This window comes from Procambarus clarkii, chromosome 29 (genome assembly GCF_040958095.1).
Source record: "Procambarus clarkii isolate CNS0578487 chromosome 29, FALCON_Pclarkii_2.0, whole genome shotgun sequence".
NCBI lineage: Eukaryota > Metazoa > Arthropoda > Malacostraca > Decapoda > Cambaridae > Procambarus > Procambarus clarkii.
In genome coordinates, this window is record NC_091178.1 from 41134141 (window position 1) to 41142774 (window position 8634).

Consider the following 8634-nt stretch of genomic DNA (forward strand, 5'->3'; position numbering starts at 1 on the left):
ATAACCAATGTACCAACGATGTGTCAAGATTTCATTCAAAATGATCTGGTACCAGAAATTTTAGCCAAATATCCCCAGTTTGCTAACTGTAAGTAGTAACTAAGTGATTGTAACCTATCCACCGCTGCCCACTGGATGGGGGGCGGTGTGCAGGACAAACATATCAATTGTGACACTAGCTCTCCACATATGTCAGTTGCTTAATTTAGAAACTGTACTTGTGATCGATCTCGAACCTATTGTTGATGTGACGACTTATACTGAATTTTGTAACTAGCTCATCAAGATTGTAACTTGCTTAGCTAAATGAATTGTTGGGTTCAGTCCCTGAGCCCATTATGTGCCTCTGCAACCCTTTCCACTACCGCCCACAAGATGGGTATGGGGTGCATAATAAATGAACTAAACTAACTTTAAGGCATCCTGAAAGAAAGCTTGGAGGGCTTGAAAAATTGCAGAACGAAGCCTTGAGGATAATCCTTGGGTGCCCTCGTACCACAAAGATACTTAATATGAGAAAGGAACTTAATATTCCGAGCGTTGTTTATCGTGTTACTGAAAATAACTGTCAAATTGGTATAAAAATGCTTAGGCTAGGTCATCCTAACCCTTGCACAGAAGCCCTCCAGAATTTCTTTATTGAATGTAAACATTGTTTCAAATAGATAAATAAAATTGGAACTGAACTCAGAAAGTATCAGATTTATAATTTGTACCAAGAGAGACAACAATAGCACTTTCCTGCACTGTAGGAAATTACACCCTTTTCAATTTTAATCCCTCCCTTTCCATCAAAGGAGCAAATTAGAGATCAGTCCCAGCTTTGTCTTGAGGCAAAGCTCAACGTCTTAAGCCATATTGATGCTCTGTCCACAGAGCATTCTCTCTCTCAAATCATATACACTGAAGGTTTCCTACAGCGCCCAACGGGTGCAGCTGGAAGTGCAGTTGTCCTGGCAATAGGATATGACTTATATTTTGAGTGGGGAGTCCGTATAAACAACTGGGCCTCTACCCTTCAGACTGAACTATTTGCCTTGCTCCTTGCACTGAAATGTGTACAAGTATCCAAACTTGATACATTAGTTGTAAGTGACTCTTTATCATCCTTAATTGCTCTCAACTCTTTAAGACATAACTGTAACATGCTTGTGTCTGAAGCTAGACACAAATACAATAACAACTTGAGGAACCTTATCATAAACAATAATCTCAACAAAAATCACATAGTTCTCAGAGGTGATTTCAATATTGACCTAGGGCTACAAAATAACCCTCAAGTAGACTGTTTCCTCAACAGCATGAATTCCTGTATGCTCATCCCCGCAATCACCAGGCCCACCCGAGTCACTCAAACATCTGCGACTACCCTGGATCACTGATGGACCAACATAACAGCTCCTCTTACATCAAGTATAATCACTGACAGAACAACTGACCACTATCCTACCTTCCTTGTAGCGAACATGGCCATAACACCACCAGGTAACAAGAAAATTACCTTTAGGTTACAATGTGAAGCGGCAATAGGCAATCTCACAAATGCCCTCCACAATGTAAACTGGGAATCTAAATTTATCAATACACAGGATAATAATTCGTTAACTAGCCTCTTTCCAAAATTTAAAGCCTTTACAATACTTATTGTCCTCTCCTCACCAAGCAAGTAACTGGCAAAAAGGTTAAATAATCCCTGGCTCACTAATGGCATACTTAAAGCAATCGACAAGAAACATGAATATGAAAAAAAAACTTAGGATTGGCCTAGTTGGAAAAGAAGTAGTTAAGAGGTATTCATCAGTGCTTACCAGTATAATAAGAGCAAAGCGTTCCTATTACGAGAATAGATTCAAAGAAGCAAAAGGCAACATAAAAAGCACATGGAGAGCCATCTCTACCATCCTAGGAGCTAAACAACATTCACATAATAAGATAAAAATCTCCAAGGATGGTTATACACCTGCAACAGATCTTGAAACAGCAACTGAATTTAATAGCTTCTTTTCATCGTTTGGTGCTCACCTTGCCCGAAAAATCCCAGAGACTCAGACATATGTTACCACATATCTTTCACGCAGCTATCCAAACTCTCTTCTCCTCTCTCCGGTCAGCCCTACAGATGTTGTGTCCATCATTCACTCGCTAAAAACCAAAGCTGGGAACATTAGTGAAATACCATCGATGGTACACAGGCGTGCCTCCCATGCCCTTGCACCATCCATAGCACTGCTGTTCAACAAATCCCTAGAGTGTCATACCTTCCCTGATATCCTTAAAAAAGCAAGAGTAACGCCAGTTCATAAAGGAGGTAACACGGCAGACATAAATAATTACAGACCCATATCGAATCTACCTATATTATCAAAATTATTTTTTTTTTTTTACAAACAGCTCTACTCCAATCTTGTAAAATTCAATATACTAAGTCCCTGTCAGTTTGGCTTCCGCTCCCAAAAGAGTACCAATGATGCTATTGTTAGTCTGCTTGACTTAATCTTCTCAGCCCTTGACAAAAGTGAGTTTCCAATTGAACTCTTCATCGGCCTGAGAAAGGCCTTTGATACTGTTAACCATAACTACCTCTTACTTAAATTCCACCATTATGGAATCCGTGGCCTTGCCCTAAACTATATCCGATCCTATCTTAGTAACAGACACCAATATGAAGCCATCAATGATATAACCTCTCCCACTCTACCACTTAATTACCGTAAAGGTGCCACAGAGCAGCATCCTAGGACCCTCCTGTTTCTTATATACATCAATGATCTCCCTAATGTCTCTAACATACTTAAACCTATATTGTTGGCTGATGATACTACTCATCTACTCTGACCCCAACCCACTCCTGTTAAATAATGTTGTAAACAATTAATTAAAAAAAGTCTACTTGTGGATGTCAACCAACAAACCTCACACAAAACATAGAAAAGACCTACTATATCTTATTTGGAAACAAATCAACAAATGCAATTCAGCTTCAGATAGATAATGTAAACATTAGCAATAAAAATGATGGAAAGTTTCTTAGCCTATACTTAGACAAGAGACTCAACTTCCGCACCCATATACAACACATAACTAAAAAGGTTTCTAAAACAGTTGGTATACTGTTTAAGATCAGATATTATGTACCCTACTCTGCTCTCCTCTCACTCTATTATGCACTTATCTATCCCTATCATTCTTATGGCGTTTGTGCTTGGGGTTCAACCTCTGCAAACTACCTCAAGCCCATCATCATCCAGTAAAAATCTGCTATCAGGACAATAACTAACTCTACCTTCAGACAACACACAGCTCCCTTGTTCAAATCCTTAAACATGCTAAACAAATTCACTCCATACATTCTCCTGTGTAAATTACGTTTATAAAGCCCTTTTTCTAACTGCAAACCCTGTTCTGAAACTCTTCCTGGACAGATGTAATAGAACACATGGCCACGTCCCCACCAGACATAAATATCTCTTTGATATCCCCAGAGTCAAACTTAATCTATGTAAACACTCTATGTAAATAAAGGGACCTAGTCTATGGAACTCACTCCCTTATAATGATTTGAAAAGCTGTCCAACTTCTGCCATATTCAAAAATAAAACCAAAAAGTACCTGTAGTACTTTTTAAGTACGAGGGAGTAATGCGCAAAGCGTCCCTCACCTGTGACGTCACAGCGTCACCTGACGCCATATCAACACATCGGCCATTTTGTCGTCAGTTCAGTCATGGCGAGGACTAACCCTTCATGCAAACTGCACCTACTATCAAGAAGAAGAAGATTTTGTGTTCCACCGATAGTATTATCGTTAGTAAGCACTTATATTTTATATTTTATTAAATTAATTGATTCTATTTTTCTGTAATAAAGGTCCAAAGGGTTGTTAAGGAACAAGGGTGTAGCGATACCGACGCTCAGTGCGCTCAACTCACACCAAAATATCACCTGTGTAGCTTCTGTAATTAGTGTTAATTAGTTATGCTATAAGATAATGAAGCGAGTATAAGATTAACTCGCTACAAGGGTACTGTGTTGGGAGGTGAGGGCTGTTACTGGTGTCTGTGGGGATGTGAGGACTTGTACCAACCACTATCACCACCAGTATCTTGTCTTGCACCCTGCTTAGTATTCCTATTGAGATATGAAATATTATTGCATTCATATAATTATTCATTCACAGTCATTACTATTTTTATGGGCTATGTTCTGTTACCCTAATGCTTTTTATTCCTGGGCATGTCCATTTACTCTCCAGCCCTTCACAAGCCACTGCTGCACCCCCTCCATGCCCATACTTACTGTGCTTATTCTTACAGGACTGCACTGCATTATGTGGTGCTCACTGCCTGGACACCTTGATACATGCATTATAGGGTTCTGGTGGTAGTTCTACTCACCAAGCCCTTCCAAGGCCAGGCTTGACATGTGAGAGCTTGGTCCAACAGGCTGTTGCTTGGACAGGCCCCTCAGGCCCACATATCCACCACAGCCTTGTTTGTCCGGCACTTCAAAATCAAATGTTTATTTACGTAAGGTACATACATATTTTTAGGTAAGGTACTCTTTATTTGGGTAAATTTATCTTCGTAGTATTTAGCTTTGGCTCGTCTAATTATCTTGGATAGCAATAACGAGTAATTCTTTGAGAATTCTTTGGAGACAATTCCTAACCTATACTTCTCCCAACCTATACTTCTTCTCAAGGTCATCTTCACTTCTTGAAGATGTTCAGGTTTTCTCTTGAAGATGTCGACGGTTGTTCCAGCAATACTGTATTTCTTTTATTGCTGAAAACCTGTTTTCAGCCATAAAAAAATAATCCTGAATCCAGAAAAAAATCCCTTTTGTATCGTCTGGAAATTTTCAAATATTGCTGATCAAACCTGAGTCTAAATTATTTGTATATATTATGAATTACAGAGGTCCCAGGACAGGGTTTTTAGGCACTCCACTTACATTTTCCCACTCTGACTTAACCCCCATTTATACAAACTCAGTCTTATCTTTTAGCTAATAATTTATTGTACACACCATACTCAGCCTGTGTAGGGTAGTTTATTGTGCATGTGTAGTATATATATTTGTGTAGTATATTTGGTATATTTAATGCCTCTAACCTCTCCTCATAGTTCTTGTCCTTCAGTTCTGGGAGCCACTTAGTAGCATGTCTTTGCACCTTTTCCAGTTTGTTTATGTGCTTCTTAAGATATGGGCACCATACAACCGCTGCATATTCCAACTTTGGTCTAACAAAAGTCGTGAACAATTTCTTGAGTATTTCGCCATCCATGCATTTAAAAGCTCTGAATATTATCCTTTACCTGCAATTGGTTGTTGCTGTATTTATAGAATATGATTTGTTCTACTTTACATTTGTTTGTTCCTTTTTTTCAAAATTTCTTTCTGCCTCTCTCCTCACTGCCGTGTAGTTGTTTCTCTTTGTATTACTGGTATGTTTGGGGGTTTGGCCTCTTCGTATATTGATTCCATTTTTGTGTCTTTTGGTCTCTGTCCGTCTTGAAATTTCAGTTGAACAAATCCTGTTTCCTAGTTCTGCATCTTTGTTTTGGTATAAATGTTTTTGTTCCTTTATCATATATTTCACAAAATTGACATACTGTGCATTAATTCATCTCAATTACTTCCTTTCCTAACAGCAAGCCTTTCCAGTAAAATTCTTTGTATTCTTTTCTGACTTCTGGCCTAATGTTTGTTTTATCCTAGTGTGTATGATGCCTAGCGTGTGTCTGGTGCCTGTTGTGTTAAACCGAAGATAAATGCATAAGTATAGGTCAGTAATTTCTCCAGCTTTGAAAGGGGCTTTCATTATGCAGCAGTATTCCACTCTAGAGAGCACTAGCGTCTTGAAAACTATCATCATCGGTATAGCATCTCTAGTGTGAAAAGTTCTTGTTATCTATCCTGTCATTTTTCTTGCAGTTGTGACGGCTACTTTATTGTGTTCTTTAAATGTAAGGCCTTCTGACATCAGTACACCCAAATCCTTTACGTTGCTTTTCCGTTCAATGTTATGATTTGACTGAGTTTTGTAAGTGGTTTCCGTTTTTATATTTTTTATTTTTTCCGTAGCGCATGAGCTGAAACTTATGTTCGTTAATCACCATGTTATTTTCTGTAGCCCATAGAAAGACCTGATTTACATCTGATTGGAGGTTTGCCGTGTCCTCTATGTTGCCTACTCTCGTGAAGATTCTAGTGTCATCTGCAAAGGATGATCAAGTACTATAGGTTGTGTCCTTGTCTATGTCCGATATGAGGATGAGAAAAAGTATTGGAGCAAGCACAGTACGCTTGGGGACTGAGCTCTTTACGGTTGATGGTCCAGATTTTATTTTGTTGACTACTACACATTGGGTTCTATTAGTCAGGAAGTTGTATATCCATCTGCCTATTTTTCCGGTAATTCCTTTTGAACGCATTTTATGTGCAATAACACAATGGTCACATTTGTCAAAGGCTTTTTTTTGTCAAAGCGTTTTGTTTGTCTTCCATGGCATCTAGTGCCATGTCAGAGTGGTCCAGCAACTGTGATAGGCAAGAGCGCCCTGTTCTGAAACCATGTTGTCTGGGGTTATGGAGATGCTGTGATTCCATGTATTTTGTGATCTTACTTCTTAGCATTCTCTCAAAGATTTTTATGATGTGCGATGTTAGTGCTATCGGTCTGTAGTTTTTTGCCTCTGCCTTATTTCCTCCTTTATGGGGCGGTGCTATTTCTGCTGTTTTTAGTATGTCAGGGACAATGCCAGTATCTTGGCTTTGTCTCCAAAGAATGTGAAGGGCCTGCGATAACGTTTTTTACAGTTCTTGATGAATATAGAGTTCCAAGAGTCAGGGCCTGGTGCAGAGTGCATAGGCATACTGTCTATGGCTTCTTCAAAATCCAGTGGGGATAGGATCACATCTGATTTATGATTTGATGTTGGTATCATATCCATGAAAAATTCATTTGGGTTATCAATCAGATGGATGGAGAGCTACACTCGTGGTGTCCCATTTTCCCAGCACTCTTTGTCATATAATGCTTTGAAACTTTTGACGGATTTGGCCTCCACCACCTTCTCACCTAACATGTTCCAACCGTTTACCATTCTGTTTGCAAAAGTGAATTGTCTTACATTTCTTCGGCATCTTTGTTTAGTTCGTTTAAATCTATAACCTCTTGTTCTTGAAATTCCAGGTCTCGGGAAATCTTCCCTATCAAGTTTATCAATTCCTGTTACTGTTTTGTACGTAGTGATCATATCTCCTCTTTTCCTTCTGTCTTCTAGTTTGGAATATTTAATGCCTCTAATGTCTCCTCATAAATCCTGCCCTTCAGTTTTGGTATGAATGTTTGTGTGCCTTCATCGTATATTTTGCAAAATATGGAATACATCTCATTTACTTTACTTTAAGAATATGGTTCGATCAATTAAAAACCCTCTTGTTCAAATTGCAAAGAGACTGAAAGAGATGCAGCATGCTCAATGGATTATATATTAGTGATTATTATTAGGATTATATATTAGTGAATCATATTAGTGATTCAATTATTATGGTCATAAAACAATAAACAAATAGTTTTGGTGTTATTACACTCTATTCACAGGTTATATATAAGTATCTGCATGTTTTGTTCACCATTACAAACCACTAAGTTGGTTTGATTTTTGTTGAGATTGTTATTTATGATAAGATTCCTTACGTTATCTGAGAATGAAGCTATGTCGGTATTGGGAAATCTATAGATGGCACTTATAGTCAAGGAGGATTTAAGGGATTTACTGGAGAACTTGGCAAAGGTATATTCACAATAGTCGTCTCTATTACTAATGAGACTATTGCAGATGAAGGTATCTTTGTAAGATATTGCTATGCCACCTCCTTTTTTTTATTAGGCCTGCAGTTGTGAATGGCTTTATTATCACCTTCATTGTATTATCAACTGACCTAATGCGGGTATAAAATCAACTAATATATATATATATATATATATATATATATATATACAGTATATATATATATATATATATATATATATATATATATATATAATATATATATATATATATTCAAAATTCGTCAGTGTACTACATTTTTGTTGTTGCTTTTAGGTGATGCTTTTAACCAGTGTACGTGGGTCTGATTGTGCAACCACAGTTCGAAGAATAATGAAGATATGAACAAACGGCCTGTGGTCACTATACAGTCTGGAAGGGCAAAAGAAGAAATTGGCATTTCTACAAAAACAAGAACTATATAATGTTATTTTAAGTAAGTAACCAAAAAATTAAATAATTTTTTTAAAGTTTAAAATTCACTTAAAAATGTAAATTTTAAGTTAAAAAATTTTAACCAAAAACTTGATATTTTTCATATTTGGAACCATTCCATAATCCCAAGCATAAATGATTATATTTCTATCACTTGCTCTTAAGATTGTTTCATTTAATAGAGGTTGGGCATAATTGTTCTCTGCTGCTAATAGAACTGACTGACTTAGCTATAGGAAAATGTAAACTTAATTGGTTTATCCATTACAGTATTTTGCAGTTTATTTCATGATCCTGTGCTTAATACTTGCATAAATAGTAGATTACAAAATGCATTTTTATATCATTAGTATTGAATAATA

The 8634-nt window shown here is 37.3% G+C and overlaps 1 long non-coding RNA gene across 2 annotated transcripts; it reads left to right on the top strand.

Moving 5' to 3' along the window:
* Positions 1–3665: 3665 nt before the first annotated feature.
* Positions 3666–8267, top strand: LOC138369756 (uncharacterized). Of its 2 annotated transcripts, none has more exons than XR_011229923.1 (3): positions 3666–3803; positions 4313–4530; positions 8114–8267. It is a non-coding gene; the product is annotated as an uncharacterized lncRNA (long non-coding RNA). The 2 variants fall into 2 exon arrangements; XR_011229924.1 differs by having other exon boundaries at positions 4313–4548; positions 8114–8266.
* Positions 8268–8634: the final 367 nt, after the last annotated feature.